This window comes from Mus caroli, unplaced genomic scaffold (assembly GCF_978045245.1).
Source record: "Mus caroli unplaced genomic scaffold, Mus_caroli_1 scaffold_4, whole genome shotgun sequence".
Lineage (NCBI taxonomy): Eukaryota > Metazoa > Chordata > Mammalia > Rodentia > Muridae > Mus > Mus caroli.
Window position 1 is genome coordinate 109715242 of NW_028227259.1, and position 23671 is coordinate 109738912.

The 23671-nt window shown below is 45.3% G+C and overlaps 1 protein-coding gene across 2 annotated transcripts in view; it reads left to right on the forward strand.

Annotated features, from left to right (window-relative positions):
* The window catches only part of Lrrc8b (leucine rich repeat containing 8 VRAC subunit B), a 65689-nt gene that overhangs the window by 637 nt on the left and 41381 nt on the right, over positions 1–23671 (forward strand). The gene's annotated exons all lie outside the window — the stretch shown is intronic.

The following is a 23671-nucleotide window of genomic DNA, read 5'->3' on the forward strand; positions in this document are numbered from 1 at the left end:
GCTGGAAGGGGTCAACTGATTTCCATTTGAAGACTCGGGTGGTTCCTCCTCCTAGGTTGCAGGTGCTGACAGGTCAGAAGGAAGAGGCTCGGTAATCCGTGTCCTCGACTGACTTCCCCAAGTCCGTAGGTTGCTTATAGTCATGTGACGTTTGTGGAAGACTTTGATGTGTGGTTAGAAAAACTACCACTAGGATCCCTTTGCCCCCCCACCCCAGAGGACAAACCTAAATTTAAAAGTCAATACCAGCGTGTGGACTTCTTGAATACATTCTGGTCTTGTCTGAGAACTTAACAGGAAAAAAAAAAACCCAAAAACAACAACAACAAAAAAAAAACCTAACTGCTATATAAAAATAAGAGAGAACGTTTAAAATATCGTACATGTGAAACCAATTTAGATAATTTGTTCAGTGTCCGTTAAGGAATTAGAGACTGAGAGTGTAGCCCCAACAGGCTTAGCAAAGGCAAGGTTGGGGGTTCAGTGCCCTCCAAAGTACTACTACTGTTGCATATGACAATGATAATAGTAACAGTAACTGCTTTCCAGGACATCTGTGGTTTTTGCCTAGATGTATATATGGGAGAGTGTACGGTGCTACAGTGTCAGTACACTCAAAGTGAACAAATCCCACTTCCTAAGAAGGCACAGTACAGTGTTCTGAGCTGTGGATGCCAAAGTCACTTTTCTGTTGCCCCCAGCCTTCCTCGTGATCAGGTCTGTTCTTGACAAGAATAAGAAACTATAGTTAATCCCCCAGGTAATGAGGCCTGAGCGATTTAAAAACCTGAAGCCCTAACATGTCTGGTGCTGCTCTGAGCTAAAAATGGGGCTTGGAGAAGCCGAGTTGTCGATGAGCACACCTTGAGTCATGCTGACTTTCTTATGCCTAGTTCCCCAGGTATTCTTCTTGTTAGAATTCGGTTGACTTCCTTGAAACTCCTGTGCTCTCTGATCAGAAGGCTGTCACAGCATACCTAAGTGCACGGGTTCACTTTGTGAGTGGCTGTATTTGACACATTGAGATTTGACTTTAGGTCAGTTGGCCTGTCCCCACCTCTGTCCCTGCTGATATTCTGATTCCCAGAATCCTCAGGATGAAAACATCCACCTGAATTAAGATGTAGCTCTAAACAGTAACGTTTGGAAGGGCCACAAGTGTTTTTAGATGACCACGTAGGGCATTTCCCCTCAGGGACCTGTCCTTTGTCTTTTTGGTCTCTCTTCTGCATTTGAAAAGGGAAAAGGTTTTAAAAGGATTCACTCTTCAAACATTTTCACTTTGTAAATTTTGCTTTTGAAATTTTCATGTTCGTGTTGGCATTCATTTTTAACTGCCTGTGTAAGATCCAATAGCTAGCTGATCTTTGGTTGAGGGTCTTTCAAGTTAAGTTTTCATTTTCTTTTCACTTCTCTCTCCCAGCATCTGTTGCCCTTGGGGGTGTGATCAGGAATGGATGTGTTCTGATCCCGCTGGGATTCTCAACATTGGTGGATTGTTGCTTGGCTTGTTGTATAACACCCTCCTGAGAGTCCCAGAGCACTGGTATACCAGCAGGCAGCGTGGTTCTGTGACCACCTGGAGGAACCACAGAAGCCCAGTGCTGTAGGTTTCCCTAACATAGTTGTACACTACCCCGGATCCGTGTCTCTCATTCATCTTTATACTTGCTGCCTTCTTGCTGTTGCCTACTTTCTGTCTGTTTCAACTGTATTCTCTCTCTTTTTTTAAAAAATGTATTATTACTGTTCATGTGTGGTGTGTGTGTGCAGGCCCTGGCACCCTACAGCACACATACAGAGGCCAGAAGGGAACTTTGTGGTGTCTCTTCTACCCGAGTGAGTTCAGGTGCTCCGACTCCTGTTTTCCCTGCTGAGCCGTCTCCCTGGCCCACGGCTGTGTTATCTACACTCCCTCACACCTTCATTGATTTAGTTCTCTCTGCAAAACAGTCCTATAGCAGACGTAATAACCAGTTTGTCTGCTTCTGGATCATTAGGACTGATCCTCCGTGCAACCTGCCTCACTCCACGTCCCCCTCCACACTCCTGCCATTGCTATTCGTTTAGAAATTGAGCAACAAGATACAGTAAACTCCCTCTCCTGTAACTTCACTTTCCTTAGACTTCTACCCAGTTGCAACACCATTTAAATGCCCTCCTTCGGCGCTGTTGTGAAAGAGTAAAGGGACTAAAATGGGCACCCGGCTTCAACCTTGACCTTTTCTCTTTGCTTGCTGACCTTCACGCTGCCTTTGATAAGGGTCATGTGATTGTCCTTGTCCCTTTCCAGACTCTGTATTTGAAGTGCATCTATTGCTTCTTTGAATCCTGACCACTCTGTGCTCTTTCCTATCTGTGTGCCCGGCGTTTGCACAGTGCCTCTCCACCATGCCTGTCCTTAGGCACGGGAGCTGCCCAGAGCACTGCTGTTTTCCTTGTTTCCAGGGCTGAGATTTTTGCTTTTGTCTCTGGTGGAGACTGAATTCTTTGTGTTAGGCGTCATTGTTCTTTATTCTGTGTGTGCAAAATTAAGAGCACGTCTGAACCTTCCTTATTTTCTCTCTTCAAGTCTTTTCGCAGTCTCTTGAAACATTCCCCCACCACATACAAGACTTCTTACAAATTACCCGTCAGCCTTTGCCCAAGCGCTTGGACCTTGCAGGCTGACATGCTAGTACCTGAACTTCGCTGTCACTTTGGATAAGTTGCTCAGTTAAGATTAGCTCCTCGTCAAAGATCACAAAACAGTAACCTAAATAAAGTGACAGTGGTTTCCCTTTCACGTGAAAGTAAGAGAGTTTGTGGTGGTTTGAAAGAAAACACACACACACACTCACATACACACACACACACACCATGGGAGTGGAAGCATCAGGAGTCGGGGGTATGGCCTTGTTAAAGTGGGTGGGGCTTTGTTGGAGAAAGTATGTCACTAGGGGATAGACTTGAGATCTCAAATGCTCAAGCTAGGTCTAGTGTTACATTCACTTCCTGCCGCCTGTCTAACCTGATGTAGAACTCTGTTACCTCCCCAGCTCCATGGCTGCCTGGATGCTGTCATGCTTCCTGCCATGACGATAATGGACTAAACCTCCAAAACTGTATCAAATGTTTGCCTTTATAAGAGTTCCCATGATCATAGTGTCTCTTCACAGCAATAGAAACCCTAAGACAGAGTTAACAGATAGCTAGGCACAATGGTGATGCTTGTAATCCCTGTATTTGGAAGAATAGCACAAGCGAATTGCTGCAAATTTGAGACAGCCTGGGCTATATATATATATAGTAAGATCTTGTCTCATCCCTGCCCCCCGCCCTGGGCAAAGTTATGGATGGTCCAGCCAAAAGTATTATCTATGGTTCTATAATCTTCTGAGAAGACTGGTCTCATTTAGTGGCTCTAACATATATAATGTGAGCCATACATAATGCATAGCTCTATCATACATAATGTGAGGCTCCAACCTTATGGTCCAAGGTGATGCTTTAGTCACCACAGCTAGCTCCAAGTGGCAGAAAGAAAGATAGAAAGAGGAGAATAGGCATCCGCTTGCAGTTAGGAGCTGCTGTTAGGAGCTTTCAGATACTTACTACATCTCATTGCCTAGAGCATAGTGTCCATCATCACTGCTTCCAACCGTAGTCGGTCCCAGGCAGAGCGCAGGGAGGATCCATGCTTAGGAAATAATCACACCTCGTCTGCATGTGTGTGTGTGTGTGTGTGTGTGAGTGTGTGTGTGTAGTGTGTGTGTGTGAATGTGTGTGTGTGAATGTGTGAGTGTGTGTGTGAATGTGTGTGTGTAGTATGTGGTGTGTGTAGTGTGTGTGAGTGTGTGTGTATAGTGTGTATGTGTGTGTATGTAGTGTGTGTGTAGTGTATATGTGTGTGTGAGTGTGTGTATGTGTGAGTGTGTGTGTGGTATATGTGTATGTGAATGTGGGGGTGGAGGGGTTGTGAATGTGTGTGAATGTGTGTGTGTGTGTGGTGTGAGGGTCAGACGACAGCTTCCAAATGGCAGAGTTTTCTTCTTTCATATTGCTTAGAGGCAGTCTCATGCTCTTTCTGCTGCTGCCCAGGCCTGTGCTCTTATCTTCACCTCATGTCTTACAGCAAGAGAGCTGGGGTGGGGAACACAGAAGCAGGGTGACTGTCAGAGGGCGGGGTCTAATTCAGGTCAACAGGGTTATGAAGCAAAGGCTTAGCCACTGTCATCCTGCCCGTCTTCCTGATTCTTAGTAAGAGATTCTTAGGGATCTTAGGGGAAAAAAATTAAAGCTATTATCAAACTGTGTAACCCTGGTTGGTTTGAAATTTACTATGTAAACCAGGCTGGCCTTGAATTCACAAAGATAGATAGGCCTGCCTCTGCCTCCCAAGAGCTGGGAGGCTTGTGCTACCATGCCTCCATACATGGCCTGACATTGTTTAATATGTACTTTTAATCTCCTAAATTCTATAAACATTGCAAAGTCTGCTGGGTGTGGTAACACACGCCTCTAATCCCAGCACTCTGCACTAGGTGGATCTGAGTTCCCAACCTGTCAGGGATCGATGCACAGTCTCAAAACAAACAGAAGCCAAACCCAATAACATAGTGTGTTTTCCACAATCGCCTTCCCGGCCTCCCATGCTTGCTTTCTTGTGAACTCGTCTCAAGATGCCATATTATTGGTTTCAATTTCTATCTTAAATATTTGAGCATTTGCCCTGGTTAGTAGTCATCATACATTTGAATTATGCCTTGTCACGGTGGGGAGATGAGCGTGTGAGTTCTAGAAACAATGCCAGACATTGTTTGTGTGTTTATTGAGACAGGAACTTTCTGTAGACCAGGCTAGTCTCGAACTCACAGAGATCTGCCTCTGTCTTCTGAGTGCTAGGATTAAAGGTGTGCATTACTACCTCAAGCATAGCAATGTTTTATTTCCTCAGTGGCAGCATGTATTTCGTAGATTAAAAACACAATATAGATTAAATGATGGCTCATGAAATCAAGTGGACCTGGTAGGAGTTCTGAATCTGCCACTCACTGAGTGTATACAGCCTCTCACTCACTGGGTGTATACAGCTTCTCATTCACTGGGTGTATACAGCCTCCCACTCACTGGGTGTATACAGCCTCCCACTCACTGGGTGTATACAGCCTCTCACTCACTGGGTGTATACAGCTTCTCATTCACTGGGTGTATACAGCCTCCCACTCACTGGGTATATTCAGCCTCTCACTCACTGGGTGTATACAGCCTCTCACTCACTGGGTATATAACAGCCTCTCACTCACTGGGTGTATACAGCCTCTCACTCACTGGGTGTATACAGCCTCTCACTCACTGGGTATATAACAGCCTCTCACTCACTGGGTGTATACAGCCTCTCACTCACTGGGTGTACACAGCCTCTCACTCACTGGGTGTATACCTGCAAACAGAGGTAGTAACGTGGAGAGTAAGGGGAAAGATTTTTTTATATAAAATGTGTAATAGTGTGTGTGGCAAAGGAAGTGGTAACTTTCCCACTTCAATGTGGCCTGGCCTTTTTCATGAGGCCTTCCTACAATGACCCATTTTATACTGGTCATTGTCATAGGTATCCAAGTGAATGCCCTTAACTTCTAAGTCAAACTTAACAAAATTGTCTCCAAAGTCAGTTTCTAACCCAAAGAACAACAAAACTATTCTGCATCTTTTGATCAAAAAGCAGCCAAGCCTTTCTGTTCCTTACCCTCGTAGTGAGTAAGTTTTGGCTGATCCACTAATGAATCAGTGATATTGCTAGACCCTTCCACCCTCGATAAGAGTTCGTGGTATTTTTAAGCAAATATTAATCACTTGCTGCATGCTAGTGATTCATAGTGCCGGATCCTAGGGAAGCAATGGTAAGCGAAACCCGGTCTGGTCTCAGTGTTGACAAAGGTTGTGGGTTATTGAAGTCAGACAAGCAGCTGCTGAGAGCAAGTAAAATTTCCATGGTGACTGTTGCTGGGAAGGAGGCAGAAAAGGGGCCGTGAAGGCACAGGCAGATGTGCTGCAGTCAGACTGAATGGTGACGCTAGTGGCAAAAGCTGACCCACAAGCTGCAGTAAGTAAAGGGGGGACACAGAGTGGCTTGAAATTAGCCCAGCTGTGAGCAGCTCAGGTATGGATGCCCGGCACCACCCATTGAAGGCTTGGAACTGTTGTCTACATACGTGTCTGTAGAGATGGAGAAGTAGCTGAGTGATAATAGGGGACTTGACTCTCACATGCACACTCCTCGCTCCTCCTTCACACCCAGAATATAAAGCAAATGTGTATAATACACAGCTCTGCTGTGTGCTTCTGGAAGGGGGGCCACAAAGCTCAGGAACTGTTCAAATCCTTTACTGCTCATCTGCACTGGCTAACTCTAAATAAATGTAGGGGTTTTGGGTTTTGTTTGGTTTTTGTTGTTTTGGTTTTGGTTTGTTTTTGACGCATCAAGCAGATGCATATTAAAATTCACCGTAAACCATCCACTCCTAAAAAGCCTGCAGTCAAGTGACTGACAGGTCCCTGCAAGGCTCAGTCGTGCTCCTACCACGGCGGGAGACACATGGAAAGAGAGCATCTTCCAAGCCAGATGCAAAGACTGGAGAGAATATATTTTTTCACACGCTTGTTGCTTTTTTTGACTCTGCTGAAGGAGACAAGGACAGTAAAGTGAGGTCTTTTCAGGGAGTCGGGAAGTGGTCTTTGTCGTCCTTAGCACATAGAATTTAGAAGACATGGACCATTCTGAGACCATTTGTAGAAGAGTCGGCTTCTGCAGCTGCACTGAACATGACCAGAGAGTGGGAAGCGTGCGGTTTTACAGGCTTGGCTGGACTCCTCTGTCTTTAATGGCCTACCTCAGGGCCAGGGGGCTGTCCCAGTGTCCAGTCCCTCTGTGTAGGCAGGAAGCAAGCTTGTCAGGGGTGGCATTGGCAGGGAATGTCATTTGTCCTTGCCCTGTCTAGCAGAGCCAAGAGAAGAATGGGTGAGGAAATGGTGCTCCTCTCGAACGCCAGCCACCAGCTTGCAGGAACCCGTCTTCCGTGTGTCTCCCACCACAGTAGCGGTGTGACAGCCCTGAGGGAGCCTGCCAGACCCTGGACTGCAGCTTACTATTTTTTTTTAGGAGTGGATGCATTTAAAGTGAATTCTATGAATCTGAATTTGTGAAGTTCATCTCTCTAGGCAGAATTGGATGAGTTTGTTGTTGGCCCAGTTTCAGTGCTGAGACTCCATCCTCTGGAGAGCCATGACTTATCTCCTAGCTGTGTTTGTGCATCATGCGTGATGCAGTTTCTCAAGGCCGCAGATTTCAGTGTGTGAGGGAGCGTGAGTGTGTGTGAGAATATGAATGTGTGCATGTGTGTCTGAGTGTATATGATGAGTATGTGTATAAGTGTATATGTGAGTGTGTCAGAGTGTGTATGTGTGAGAGTGTCAGAGTAGGTATCTGAGAGTGAGAGTGTGTGTGAGTGTGCATATAAGTGTGTGTGAGTGTATTGTGTGTGTATATGAGTATGTGTGTGAATGTGTGTGTGAGTGTGCATGTGAGTGTGTGAATGTGTGTTGTGATTGTGTATATGAGTGTGTATATGAGAGCGTGAGAGTGAGTGTGTAAGAGAGTGTATGTGAGTGCATGTGAATGTGTGTGTGTGTGTATTTCAGTGTGTGTAAGTTGCGTGTATGTGAGTGTCAGTGTATATGTTTGTGAGTGTGTGTATATGAATGTGTATGTGTGTGCAAGTGTGTATATGTGAGAGCATGAGAGTGTATATCTATGTGTGAGTATGTATATGTGTTGCTCAGGTTCCCAGGATATCCCCTCCCCCAGGCAATTTATGCTGTGCTTGTGCTATCCCCAGGTACCTGAAGTCTCTGTCACCTTCCCCCACACACCCTTGTGACCAGGCTCCTTGTTTTGGGTTTCTCCTGGTACTGGGAATTCCTATCAGTGACACAAAGAGTTTATCGATGAAGAACATGCCACTCTTCCCTGATGAGTGTAACTGAGGTGTCTTCTCAGTTGTGACCTCAGCCCTTCTCTGGTCACCTTAGGTGAGGCACCCATGCCTTGCTCGCCCATTCCCCATTGATCTGTCACACCTTGGTTTATGGTTGGCTTGCCTGTATTTTCTTTTTCCCCTTACCGACACCGGGACATGAGTTCTGTGAAAGACTTTGTCTCTATTCTTGGTTGCTTTTAAGCATGCCCAGTAGCGAGCTTCCCAGAACTGACGTGTGTAATAGTGGACAAATAATTTGACCCTATTGGTGATTAAATTGGTCTGTGATGGCTGCCTCACAGAAAAAGCAGGGCCTGGGGTTAGTGAGTTGATAGTTCTTTTCCCTCACAAAATGTGTTTACTTTTAGACCCCCTCACCTTTTCCTTTTCTAAATACCCAAGCATTCACTCGGTTCATCCAACTGGTGACTGCTAGGACTGGAATTTGTTCTCCCCTCTCTGCTCCTGCTTATATTGTCGGCAGTTGGTACAGTTGATGCAGAGGCTGTGTCCTTCACCCTTCCCCTCTGCATGCTTCCTCTACGCAGCTTCTTAGCTATGTGCGCCTGTGCTAGGAGCATCAGTGGCTATCTTCTCCCTGATATCATTGAGTTTGTAATTGTGTCCGTCTCTCCCCCACACCCTCCCCCCTCCCCTTGAGGAGCCCAATGGCTTGTGCACACCACAGGTATCTTCCTAAGAGACACATCTCACCATATCGGGGTGGCGTGGGTGCAAGCACCCAGGTGTGCAGAATCATGAAGTCTCCATTTGTCTGGTCTCAGCAGCTGTTCAGCACCACCTGTTTCCGCTCAGCAGCTTCTGTGTCCCCAGAGGTTTCACCGTGGACGCAGTGTGCACACCGATGCCCATCTTAAGCTGTCTGTAATACAGGGAGGTGGTGGGAACAAGATGGCTGCACTCTATGGCAATGTTCCCTCCTGCTACCCGGGTGTGCCTAATAAAGTGTGAGCCTGGTTCTCCTAAAGACCTTGGCCGGCATCTGTCTTTCATCCCCCGAGCCCCACCCCCTCCCCCATGCTACCTCTGGTTCTTGTACAGGAAGGATGCCAGAAAACAGCTTTGCCTCCTCTCTGGTGTTCCTCGGAAGTAATAGGTATGTTTTACTCATCTTCTGAGCTGCTTGGACCAGGCCTCAAACCTGCCACGCTGCGGACAGCCAATAAACGTATGCAGGAAAGCACCAGGGAAGGAGTTGGGTTCACACACAGTGATCCCAGAGATAGGTTTTACTGATGTGCTTTTGACTGGAGTTTTGAAAGAAGCCTCTTTAAAGGTTAGAAGTTATGAATGCTGTTCCTATTCCAGTTAGGTTTTTTGTTGCTCTGATAAAACACTGGTCAAAAGCAGCTTAGCAGAGAAAAGGGTTTGTGTCTGGGTTACAGCTACAGTTGTTCATTGACAGAAGCCAAGGCAGGAACTGCAGGCAGGAACCTGGAGGCCAGGAACTGATGCAGAGGCTATGGAGGGGTGCTGCTTCGTGCTTGCTGCCCATAGCTTATTCTCCTACAACCTTAGGGGTGGCTTCTCCCACAGTGGACTGGGACCCTCCCACATCAATTGTTAATCAAGAAAATGCCCCACAGACTCGCCCACACAGTCCAGTGTAATGGCGGCAGCTCCTCACAGTCCAGTCTGATGGTGGCAGTTCTTCAGGGGATGTCAGTTGGAGAGTCCGAGCTCATGATGGTTGAACATTAATCTGCTTCAGAGTTCTAGATCTGATGGCTTACCATGGACACTGGAGACAGCTTTTGAACTTTCTGGCATAATCCTGTTCCTTCTTTCTGTCAGAAGTCATTTTTTAGGTGGTCCACACAGACCTGTGCCTCGGGTGTTTAGAGCTAGGCCTTTGAGTGCCCACCTCTATCACTTGTTTAAAGACAGAAGCTAACATTTTTCATGATTGCTTTATAAGTATAAAAGATGACATTTATGATGATATACTGTTTTTTCTTTAAAGAATAATTTAAATGTGCCCAATAGAAACTAAATTAAATACCAAAATGGCTTGCTCTCCCACTGCCATTTAGTTAAAAAGTAAATTTACAGAGTTTTGGTAATGAATCTCATTTTATTTTCTCTGAAGCTCAGTCTGAGGGTAATATGCATATATTTAGAAGTCTTTCCTAGCCCTAGGTTAGCATATCATACTCTTTTGACACATAAACACAAACACAGTTATATCTACATCTACATTCTTATCACAACTATGCTTTAAATATTAATGAACTTGTAAACATCGAGTTATTTTATTCATATACAATTAACAGCATTAAATCCATTAAAACTTTGATGATTGAGCTGTCAGGGTGCCTCAGCAGATGAAGGTACCTGCCACCAAGCCTGAAGGTCTGAATTAGATCCCTGGAACCTACACTGTAGAAAGTTGTCCTCTGACCTCCACATAGGTGCCCTGGTGTGTGCATGCACACACTCTGTCTCTCTCACATATTTATACACACACACACACACACACACACACACACATGAGATATGTGGACCTAAGAGCTTATTTGCATGTGGGTAATTTTACTTATTGACAAAATAAGATTTATAATCAAATGCTTATGCCACATACCTGAGAGAAGGGACCAGAGCAAAGAAATCCACTCTGTCCTTTGAACTGCTGAGTGCTTGTCACGGTTATCCAGTGATTGATGGGGAGGGGAGGGTTTCCAGCCTGGTCTTCTGAGCTAATTGAGTAGGTCCTCCTCCACACCTACCCCAAGACAAGAAATGTCAACTCTCCCCAAAGCCAGAAGGGCTTGCTTCTTGGTCACTGAGTCTCTTCACTCCTCAACACCTGTAACCTTAGGGGATTTCAAATCAACACTTAGCTCAGTGTCCTGGAACTGCATCCGAGGGCATGGTGGCCCTGGCAGATGGCTGGCAGCAGAGGTTTGCCCTTCTTTTGTACTGTGGGGGAAACGGGGGCAGAGGGGTTAAAAAGAGAAAGAAAATAGCTGTGAAGTGGACCCCAGAGAGGGGGGACATTCATGGGGAGGGAGGGCATACCGAGTAATAGGGGGTGGGGGTGGAGGGCAGATAGTTTCACTCAGAGTTTAACTATCTGGAGATAGATCCTACCAGGATACTCCACAAAAGTGACTTCCCACACTTAAACCCTGCTTTGAAGAGCAGTGGTTTGGATACTTAAACATATACACACATACACACACACATGCATGCACACACACACACAAACACACACACCCCTTCCTAGTCAAATTAGCTGTCAACTCTCATGGTCATCTGAATGGAAGACTTACAAGTATACTCTTCCTACCAAGTGGCAGTGGTGGTGCACACCTTTAATTCCAGCACTTGGAGGCAGAGGAAGGCCAAGCTCTGAGTTGGAGGCTAACCTGATCTACAGAGCAAGTTCCAAAACAACCAGGGCTACGTGAAAAAAAGCCTAAATAAATAAATAAATACTTGAGTAAATAAATTTTTTTTAAATTGTTCTTGCTACTCAGGGACTTTGTGTAAGAACAAGTATAGTTGAGACTGTTTCTTTGGAATATCCCCCACTGAAGCTAAAAATTAGCTACCGAAGTATTACTACATCTATTTAAGAATATAGGAGACCCACAGAACAGAACTTTGATTAAAAATCACCAGATATTTAACTGGCAGTCAGCTAGGTTAGCATTTGATTGGTTTTTATAATTTGCTCTAGAACTCACTGTGTAGACCAGGCTGGCCTCAACTCAAAGATCCACCTGTCTCAACCTCCCAAATACTGGGTCTAAAGGCACACACCACCCCTACTGGTCTCTAAGAATACATCTTGACCCTACAGAAAAGAATCAAGAATGGTAATTTGTTCACAGAAAGAGATTATTAATTACAAAAGTTGGAAGCGTTTGGGCCCCACAGAGGCCCAGGGCATTTTCCTATGAAGTAATGCAAGCTTCAATCCTGTCTGGGCTTCTGGGTGCCCCAGCCCTCTGTGAGAGGACACTGGGCAGCTGACCCCTACACGTCTCTCTACAGCTTAGAGCAAGCATGTCCTAAACTTCAGGAGTCTTAGCGATTATATTCCTGCCACTTACCTGCCTCTTGATGATGCGATAATGACTCATTCGAGTATAACCTTGCTTGGCTCAGAATCAGCCTAGATCTTAGTGAACACACCTCTGGGGTGTCCGTGAGGCTGTGTTTCTGAGGAATTACTGAGGGGAGCGAAGGAGACCCACCCTGAGTGTGGGTGGTACCTTCCCCTTTTATCAGAATCCCAGACTGAAAGAAGAGAGATTCCAGACCATCAACCCAAACGCTGCAGCCTCCTTGAGCTGTGCCTTCCCTCACGGAAGGACTTCCTCCCCTCAGGGGCGTGGTCACAGATGCTGTGGGAAAGATCCACGGGGAATACGGGGCTGATAAGCAAGTCCTCAAACCCTGAGAGATTTTTTTTCTTCAATGTATTGCTGGCTTCTTGTCACCAATGAAGTGTCCTTATAAAAGGCCTCAAGGACTGGGAGACTTGACTGTAAGAAGCATAGGCCTGCGAGATAGATAACCCCTAGGCTCGGGCAATCCCAGATCTTGTGTTCTCAGGACTATATTTGATTTCTTGTTCGTAGGCTTAATGTTTGCTATAGGTCTTTAAAGCATCAATTCCTTAACAGACTGTTTTTGACCATTTAATATGAGTCAGGCATCACACTGGGTACTGGGAAAAAATCCAACAATGAAGGAAACAGAGGAAAAATGTTTTATATGTGCATCCTGAAGCAGTAAAGGTGTCCAATGAGCAAACACAAGGTTGGGTGTTATATAACCGAGGCTACGATGAAGCAGATGGGTGAAGAGCTAGCGCATTCTTAGGGCAGGGTAACATAGGGCACCCATCCTAGAGTAGGCAATTTGTTCAGAAGGAGGCTGGCCTCAGACTTCCCATGTAGTGCAGAATGACTGTGAATCTGACCCTCCTTGTGTCCTCTGCCTCCAAGTGCTGGAGTTGTGTAGCTCTGAGGACTGAAACCTGGCCTTTGCATACAGCAGGCAAGCACTTGACTTCTGAGAAGCCCAGACTTGAAACCATTGAGTTTATCTGATGAGCCAGTTCAAGGTTGAGCTACTGCGCAACTGTGTGCCAGAGACATCATCATTTTTCTATTTTTCGCTTTTGAGTATTATGTTCTTGAGACTCTTTCTCAGGTTGTACACATACTGCTGTGATAAAATGGTATTCAGCCTTGATCCTTACGGAGAACTGAATGTCCATATTCATGGCTGTATTTTAGTCTGTCCTTTATTCTTTCCTAATAAGATGTTAAGGTTGAGAAAAGCAGAGTAACATCCCCTCAAGGGAATGCAGCAGTCCCCCCTTTAATCCCAGCACTGGGGAGGCAGAGGCAGGGCACCTTGGTCTGCCAGGACTCACTCACTGGTCTGCTGGGTCTCACTGTGCAGCCCTGGCTGTCCCAAAACTACCGTGGAGAAGAGTCTGGCCTTGAATTAGGTTAAAGGTGTACACTACCACACCCAGCTTCATCTCCAAGGTTTTCCATGCTGTGGTCTGAATGTCTGACTCCCAGCTTTTACAGTGGGATCCCAACAGGGAAGGGTAGGTCTCTAGGAGGAGATTGACTCACGAGGAGTCCTCATGGGTGCAGTGAAATGGACATCCACTCAGAGTGAGACCCAGCCGAGTTTGTCTGCCTTTCCACTGTGTAAGGTCACAGCAAAACATCAGTCTCAGACATTCAAAGTGTCAGGGTTCTCTCAAAATATAAAAATCACAAGTAAGCACACATCCCAGAAAAGGATGAGCAAGCACTCAGGATGCAGGGGATGGATGGACAGATGATAGATAGATCGATCGATCGATCGATCGATCGATCGATAGATAGATAGATAGATAAGGTACCTCAGAGAGCTGGATATCTTGACAGAGTGTTTCTTCAATGGCTTTAAAAGGACAGTGTTAGGGCTTAGAAGACCTGAAGTTGTAGATAGGAGAAGATCTGTCGATAGGAAAATCCTTGTCCCTCTTTCAGCCAACACAGTGACTTCCTTCCTCTCTGTGACACAAAAGTCACCCCCACCCAGGAATTTCCTCTGGGCACATTTTATAGAGGATGTTGGAAGATAAGCTTGTCACTGTCTAGAGAGTCTCCTCCTGTGGCTTATCTCCTGGGCCACACTTCCTTAGCAGATGTCTCAGCTCTTTCAAAGTAACCGAGAGTTGAAAGTTGCCATTATCCACACAGTTGGATCAGTATATGGTTTCCAAAAGTAGGTAGCAGTTAAAGATTTCAATTTGCATATTTGAATTTTTTAGTAAAATTTAGCTAGCTTTGTAATTTTAGATGCTTATTAATTCTTCCTCCTACAAACACTGGCATTTACTAAATCAATCAATCTCTCTCCCTCTCCCCCCCCCTCCTCCCCTCTCCCCTCTCCCCTCTCCCCTCTCCCTTCCCCCTCCCCCTCCCTCTTTCTTTCTCTCTCAATGGTCATGGCTGTCCCGGAACTTGGAACTTGCTATGTAGACCAGGATGGACTCAGAGATCCACCTATCTCTTGCTCCAGAGTGCCACCACACCTGGCCTGCATTTGCTGAATTTGAGAGTTTTCTATTGTTTTAATGGAGACAAAGCCTTCTTTTTCAGACTTGCCCTTTAAGGCATAGAACACTTTGATAGAAAAGACTCTAGCTTTTCTCTCTCAATTAGCCAAAGGCCTCTCTTTCACCCTCACCCCCACCCCCAGTATTTGTGAATTTCTACCCTATGTTTCATCAGTGTTCCTTGTTGCTATAGTGATAGGCACCGCCACTATATGTGATACTCGTCTTCACGGGTGGCAGACCTGGAACAGTGCAGTGGAAGAGATGCTGGGGTTATGGGCTGGTATTCTTGTCCTTTCCCTACCCAGGCGTTATGAGGGTGAAGAGTGACAGGGTTGGGGGCGGGGGGGGGGGGGCTGGGGGATCATCTGTGAAGAGTTTATAGTGCATTTGTTAACTGTGCAGGGGAGAGTACTGGGGGTGGTTAAAGCTCACCAGCCGCGGGCTGTAATGCTCACCAGCTTTGATACGGGCTGTATGGCTTAATTTCCCCCACTTTTCTGCCTAATCTTTAAATGTAGATGTGTCTGCTTAGGATTTCTCCTCTTCACGGTACTTGGCTTTTATTAAATGTTTCTCTGACTTCATAAGAACCAACCTGATGACCCCTGAAGTTTTTTTAATGTGGTCAGTTAATGCATACTTATTTTGTCTTAAAAATGAAGATGAGGCTGGGTGCCACCACGCCCTTGATCCCAGCACTTGGGAGGCAGAGGCAGGTGGATTTCTGAGTTCGTAGCCAGCCTGGTCTACAAAGTGAGTTCCAGGACAGCCAGAGATACACAGAGAAACCCTGTCTCAAAAACAAAAAAAAAAAAAACAACAACAAAAAAATGAAGATGAGTTAGTCTCCAGCTTTTGGAAATCTGCTGTTTCAGTAAATCCCTGCAGTTGTCCACACCTCCCTTTTAACCTACATGCATATTTATTCTTTATACAGCGCACCTTTAAGGGCCATGTCCGCAGAATGCTCAGGAAGAACCCAGACATAGAGCAATGTGACCCAGCTGCTCAATTGTAAACAACTGTCTGTTAAATCTGCCTTTCACTGGTTTTAAATCTTGTCGTACTTACTCTTTTTGTTTAGGTAGCATGTACAGTCTGACATAATTTAACACCGTGTTTAGATTATAAAGTTATAGTTCATTCATTGCAGACCAGCGCACTTACACATTTTATTAGCTTGGTTCCAAATGAAGACAAAAGTGTGGTGATAAATGATTCTAAGTAACCAAAATGAATTACCAGAGACACTGCGAGAAGCAAGACTGTCAGGAATGCTAAACCTAGAATGAGAGAACAGTCCAATCAGTTCTGCAGCGTACTGACACCGAGACCAGCACAGGATAAATCAAGGGTTGGAGCTACCTAAACAAACTGATACACAGGTCCGCTGCTCTGTGGCACAAGAACTCCCATTCTTTCTCCATTGCCTGTAGGGTTTCTTCCTTTTCACGGTGACCTTGCATTCGTCAATTTGTGTTTGGAGTCAGTGGCACACGACAATTTTTAATATACTGCACATGGTGTATCTGCTTGCCCAAGCCATCTTTTCCCCTTTGTAGCTCAAAGGGACGATGGGCACTGAATGGATCTGAATGTGCACACTCACTCTGGCTTGAAGGGAAGGGGACATTGGAATGAGCTTGGACTGTGCACGCTGATCCTGGCCCAGGCTCCGCCTGAGCTGTGCCTGGAAGCTCCCTTTTAACTCTGTGCCCAGCACACAGCTTTCCAGAGAATAGTTCAAAGACAAAGAGAAGCAGAAGGTGATACGGGCTTTGTTTAGGCACAGGCACCAGCAGCCATTCAGCTGTGCTGGAGGTAAAGGGAAATCACCTTGAGAGACCCGGATGTGATGGTGTTGAGAAAGGAACCTAATAGCAAAACAATCTGAGGGGAAAAAACATGTAAGGTTGAATATTCTCTTTTTATCAGAAGGACTCTATGGTGGTTTGAATAGGTTTGGCCCCACAGACTCATGTGTTTAAATGCTTGGTCAAAGGGAGCTGCACTATTAGGAAGTGTGGCCTTGTTGAAGTAGGTGTGGCCTTGTTGAAGTGAGAGTGGCCTTGTTGAAGTGGGAGTGGCCTTGTTGCAGGAAACCTGTTACTGTGGGCACAAGTTTTGATGTTTCCCCTATGCTCAAGCTATGCCCAGTGTGATACAGTTTCCTCCAGCCTGGGAGTCAAGATGTGGAACTCTCAGTTCCTCCAGCACCATGCCAGCCTGCATGCTGCCATGCTGCCTGCCATGATGATAATGGACAAACCTCTGAACCTGTAAGCCAGCCCCAGTTAACTGTTTTCCTTTATAAGAGTTTCCCTGATCATGGTGTCTCTTCACAGCAATAAAACGTTAACTAAGACAGATTCTATTATAATTACCAGTCAACTATGCTTACAGACATTTATAATGGTTAGTATAACTCCCACCTTTTGTCACCTTACAGAGGTGGAATGGACTAAACTCTCCACCAGATCCTCAAGTTTTATGTAATTCTCCGTGTGAGCATCTGCTAACAGTCTGTGAGGAAAGGTCTGAAGGACATGGAGTTGGTTGTGCGGGGAAAATAAACTCCTTCCGCACAGGTGAGCATGGTTTCAATGAGGAAGGCCGGCAGTCCGAGTGGAGCTAGGACACGGTGGGCAAGATTGGTCGGGTTTATGGCCCAGGAGAACAGAGGCTGTATTTGTGAGCAGTTTCCTCTTTCATGGGCCACTAGCCCCTGATACCTTGTGGGTGAAGGTAGATGTCAGCACTTTGATGTTTTCATCAGTGTGGAAGTAGACTAGGCCAGCAGAAATTATTTCTGTTAGGACTAATGATGAAGCTGGCCTCCTGAGAGACTGCATATCTTGGACAATGTTAAGGTTGATGACGGTAGGGATGGATGAGAGCTCCTTCTCCTTTGTGCATCTCCTGTACTGTGGGTCTAAAGCAGGTGATTTGGATACTGATCTGAACAAGGGTTGAGCGTGGTTCAGCAGGGTGTGCCTGCAATTCCAACCCACGGGAGGCTGAAGGATTACGAGTTTAAGGTTTCATCCTCAACTACATACCGAGGTCTAGACCTGTCTGGGCTATGTGAGGCCCCGTCTCAAACAAATATGGGTTGGGAATACAGCTCAGTTTAATGGAGCCCTGGATCTCTCTCACCTGGTAAGCTGTGATGTAGTGTGTTCCCAGCACTCTTGGAGATGAAGATAAGAAAAGCAGAAATTCAGTGTTGTCTTCAAGTAGGACCTGGAAGACAGCCTGGGATAGAGGCCCCTGAGTGATGGAGAGATGACAGCTGGTAATTTCAATAACAACTTTCTTGATGTTGGTAATCATCTAAACTTGTGGAATATCATCATTGGTGATAATCTTAAGAGGGTCAACATTCTAGGAACATTTAAAGCTTAGGTATAAAGCCAGTCACTGTCATGTACTAGAAAGACAGGCTTGAACAAAGATGTAAATCTTGAACATATCTTGCTTTCATGGCTTCCAGGTTGATTCTTATTTCTTGAATCCATGCCTACCTTTAGGCCAGGTTCTAGAGAGGAGAATCCTTTGTTTGGGCAAGCTTGTGAACTCTGGGCCTTGGTCCTCACAACGACCTTGTCTCCTTAGTGGTTCCCATGACTCACAGGGTTGCCAAGCAGTCCCTCTGCCAGGCCCCCTCCATCTGGAACATGTATGTGTGACCAGAATACAATCACTGAGTAGCCATTTGCCCTTTGCCCTGTCAACAGACCTGGTTCCATGAGGTAGGTAGGAGTGGCTCCCCTGGGTTGATGCCTCTGGTGTGAGCATTGTTGGTTTTCCAGAGCCACCCACTAGGCAGCGGCCACCCCCAATTCACCAAGCGAATACACGTGTGCATGTTAGTCTGCTGTTCATTCCATCCAGTGTCACAGCCTCCTCTTTCTGGCAGAGCTCTGGAAGGTAATCACACGGATGCTAGCCATACTGTCAAGGAAAGTCCACAGGGCTCTTGTCCCTGTTACATCATCGATAGAAACACTGGAAAAACCATGTTATCGTCTCTGATGCTTTGGCTACACCAATTTTATCCACGGTTTCTGCCTTACCTCGGCTGCTTCCTAGGGCCTGCAGGTCCTCACTCAGTGCTTCTTTCATCTTATATACCTGGGAGGAGCTAGTAAGGGAATCACCTTACTTGTCTTATGATGAACGTGTGTCAGTTCAGTAGTGAGGGCTTTGATTGACCTTTTCCTCCTTGTGAAAGTAGACCCAAATCATTGCTGGTAAAATTAGGCTTGAATTTAAAAGGAAAGACTTTTTAAATTGATTTATAAGGAAGACTACAGATAAATTGGACTTTGAGGGTTTTTTTTTAAAGGTTTTTAGATTCATTGATTTTATTTTATGTATGTTTTGCCTGCATGTGAATGTATAATGATGTGAATGTGTATTATGCCTGCAGAGGTCAGAATTGGGTGTTGGATGCCCTGGAAATAGAGTTAGGGGTGGATATAAGCCAGCACATGGGTTCTGGGAATCAAACCTGGCTCTTGGGTAAGAGCAACAAGTGCTACGTCATCTCTCCAATCTTACAAAAACAAGGTTAGAAAATTATCACAGCAGAGCAGTCCCAGGACCAGAGCAGAATAGCCCGTGAATCTCACCATTGCCCCACAAATGTGACAGCACAACCAGCCACTCTTCACACTGCCAGTGCATGCGCTGAGATTTGGGGCTATAACCCAGGGGAGCGGTGGGCCCTAATTGGTCTTCATGGCTGTCAGTATTCAGGGTGCTCAAAGAAACAGACATCTAGAAGACAAAAAATAAAATAAGATACAAACTCTTTATTTGTTAGGTGTCTTAACATTAGGAATTGAAAGATCACAAAGTTAGTGACCTTGCCAGTCTCCTTATTTAGCAGTCTGCGCAGAGGGTTCTATTCTATTATGACCTCGTTTTTTGGAAAAGCAAGCAAGCTGCGATGTTTAAAATGGCTGTGCGTGCTTGTGGAAAATAATATGTACGTCCATATGGTGACTGTGGACTGTGTGCAGCCGACTTTGACTGGAAACAGCCGACAGAAGGAAGTTAAGTTCTTGGTATATCTTGTGTGTCTTTCCTCTCCAGTAAATCCTCAGGGTTGTTGCGTATGATGGCCAAGTCTTTAAAGAATTCATTTTGAACAAAACTCCTCCTGCTCTCGTGAGGTTTTTGTCTTGGTGTTTATCGTCCCAGTGCTGGGATCTGAAGTGTTCTCTGTCTATTTCTGTGACTTTGTCCTGATAATCTCATTTGGATTTACCAGGCTCAGCAGCTGCTGTTTTCACAGACTATCACAAAGTCGCATTAAGGTCTCAGATTGATAAAAATCCTTCTCAGGGTTGGCCTAGATTATTCAGAGGTTGTTTTTGTTTTTGTTTTTGTTTTTTGTTTTTTTACAAAACACAAACCTTACCCCCAGCCCTTGTAATTGTCAGACTCAGAGGACCCACCCAATATATGCAGCAGAGCACAGAAGAGACACAGACAGGCCCCTGAGCTCTGTTGTCCCTTTCCCACCCCACCATACCGTCTGCCTACCCAGATGGCATTCAGTTTCCCAAGACATTTTTCACACAAGGAATTCAGTCAGTGATTATATCAGCAAACTTTATAAAAACTAATTGCCCATGGGACTCTTCCCTACTAATAATTAGGTCTTGACATTATATATGTGTGTGTGTGTGTGTGTGTGTGTGTGTGTGTGTGTGTGAACACATATATGAACGATCAGAGAGGTTTCCTGCCTTTTAAATCAGTGACAATGTGAACATCCAGCTCGAGAACCGCAGGCCAGTGATCAGGTTCCAAGAAACCCTCCACACAAGGTCAGTGGAAATCCTGAGGAAGGGATGCCTTGGGATCTGGAAAGGGGCGGTGCAGCACTAGATTAATTGTAGGTGACGTTGTCTGCTCAGGATCTGCTGGAAAACATGTGGGTGTGGCCAGGCAGGGACCGATCATTTTTAGACCTACCGGAAAAGCACATGCGGGACCCTTGCTTTTTCCTATTTTATCGTGTTATAAATCTTCCTAGTACAGTTTTTTTTTTTGTTTTTGTTTGTTTTGTTTTTTTTACAGAGGGTTTCTCTGTACAGCTCTGGCTGTCCTGGAACTCACTTTGTAGACCAGACTGGCCTCAAACTCAGAAATCCGCCTGCCTCTGCCTCCCAAGTGCTGGGATTAAAGGTGTGCGCCACCACCGCTTAGTACAGTTTAAAAAAAAAAAAAACAAAATAAAGTTTACAATAAAAATATGGTTGGTTGGACCTTGGAGCTTTGCTTAAATGTAGTAAGCTCAGGGTGGGGTCATGGCCCAGCATGCACCATCCAGGCTGAAGGTCACTCAGCTGTACCGTCTGCCCTTGCTCCTCCACACCCGATGAGCCGTGGTGGTTGCTAAAAGCAAACATAATGGCCAGCTTTTGCAAATTCCCATCATAGCCCATCTTCTTCAGCTTAGAATTCATTGGCAGCTTAAGCTCATGGGCTCCAGCGTGGATATAGTTTTCTTCTTCCAACTTTCCCCTTCTGCTCCTTTGCAAACTGTTTTTCTTCAAGATAAAAGCACAGCTATAATTCCCTGGTGAAATGGAGGTGAACGTGAGCGAGGGCATCTTAGTTAGCCCCCAGAAGCAGAGACAGCAGGCTGTTTATAACAGGAAACAGCCCACAACCAGGTCGAGGGCCTCCCGCCTTGGTGTGGCTTCCCAGAATTTCCCTGTTTCCTGCTTGACTCTTCTACCTCAGAGAGACAGGGGAGAGGACAGAGAATCAGAGGAATCTAGACAGCTGGTGAGAGTCAAGGATTGTTAGTTCTTTCACTGTGAATTGAGGATATCAATGCTGACGTGCTCATGCTTATCAAAATAATCTCCTAAGGGGCTGGAGAGACGGCTCAGCGGTTAAGAGCACTGACTGCTCTTCCAAAGGTCCTGAGTTCAAATGTGAGCAACCACATGGTGGCTCACAACCATCCACAATGAGATCTGATGCTCTCTTCTGGGGTGTCTGAAGACAGCTACAGTGTACTTACATATAATAATAAATAAATCTTTACAAAAATATCTAAGCTTTTGGGAATTTTGCAAGCCACTTGTTAAATGGTCATTAAAACAAAAACCAAAACCCCAAAAAAACTAAGTTATAGGGACAGCTCATTGATTAAGACCCCTAGCTGTTCTTCCAGAGGACCCAGGTTCAATTCCTAGCACCCACATGGCAGCTTACAACCATCCCTAATTCCAGTACCAGGAAATGCACATATACATAAAATAAATAAAAACCAAAACTATGCTCAGTGTTTCTGTAGAGTTGAGGTATAAGGTTGACGCATTTGTTATATGTGCATCTCAATTGCACTTGTGTTTGTTGGTTTGACATTACCCTTAGTGGGAATATTTATACCATGGAATATAGCAAAGTCTCTGAAGCCAGCCCTCCCTGCCCCACTTTTCCAGAAGATTGTTAAATATTTATAGCAAACCATTAGGTATATTTATGATATTTTGGTTATATTTTTCAGGTGTCTACTTAGGAGACATTGAAATATAAGCCATGTCTAGAATGTGACGCAGATGACCCAGAGAGGGTGGGCATTGTGATTATGATGTTGTTGGTCGGCATGTGGGCTTTGGTATGCTCACTCTGCTTTTGTGTGTGGTTGGAATTTCCCATAATAAAAAGTTAAAACACTAATTAAGGTTGCTACACTATAAACAAACAAGCTGTGTGTCCTCAGTGGTCAGGCACAGGATTCTGGCCCAGTACTTGGCTGGCCCTTAATTCTTGTTTTGTTTTGTTTTTTTTGTTTTTAAAGACAGGGTTTCTCTGTGTAGCCCTGGCTGTCCTGGAACTCACTTTGTAGACCAGGCTGGCCTCGAACTCAGAAATCCGCCTGCCTCTGTGGCCCTTAATTCTTACTAGCAAATCCCTTTAGTGTAAAACTCTTCTCAAATTTTGGAGCATGTATTCTGTGTCATGCAGATCATTGACTTTAAAGACCTTTTTCTCATTAAGTAGCATCAAGAAGTCACTGTGCAGTTTATGGTAGACATGAAAGCAAAGGACCCTGATACAGGTGTTCCCAGAGCTTTCCTTGCGGGTGGGGTATGGGTGGGGACACGTGCGATGGCTGGATGGCAGGTCCTGCTTGCAAAGCCATTTGTACAAATAGGAAGAATGAGCCACATTATTGCTCAGCAGGCTGCAGACAGCTATATTCCAGCTGTGTGCCCTTTAGAGTTACTTTCAGTCTAGCTAATCTGAGTCATCACTCTTGAAAGGAGAACTCTCGTCAGCTGCACCTCCCTGAGAGCTACCTTACTCATACGCTGGATGTGTGTGAAATTAGTGGCCTTTGAATTGAACTAGTTGTAATTTAATGACTTAAAACATCAAGGGCTACCTCTGTGCTGTCCGAATTTCACAAGGCAAACATCACAATATTTTTTTTTCTAACATGTATTGAGGTATCAAATGGAAAAGTTGTAACACCAACTACTTAAATACAATACATGTCTTGGTAAGGTTGGAATGTTCATGTCAATCTTGATATGAGTTTTGAGTATAATAGTTTCTTCCTGGATTTGATTATATAGTAATTCATACACACTTAATCTAGTTGACCAGAAAACTGAGTAATGGATGCAGTCAGTCATTATGACTGTCCCAGAAACCAGGGCAGTGGGGAAACCAGGCTTTGTGATAGGGACAAGGAGGGACAATAGCCTTGAAGGAGAAGTAGGCTCTGACACCCACCTTAAATGTTAAGTTATGCAGCCGGATGCTCAGTGGACGGAGGTAGGCTTAGATCATTCACCAGGTTTAATCACAAAACAAAAGCTTCCCAAGTCAAACTCAGATAAAATACTGAGATAAAATTTACCCAAAGGAAATGTGAGTGAGGGCAGGGGGCACCAACAGCAAGCAGGAGCATGAACCAGAAACAAGGGTAGGGCAGGTGAGGAAGCGACCCCAGCTCTCCCTCAGGCAGCCAGGCAGGCAGGCAGCAGGCAGGCAGGCAGCAGGCAGGCAGGCA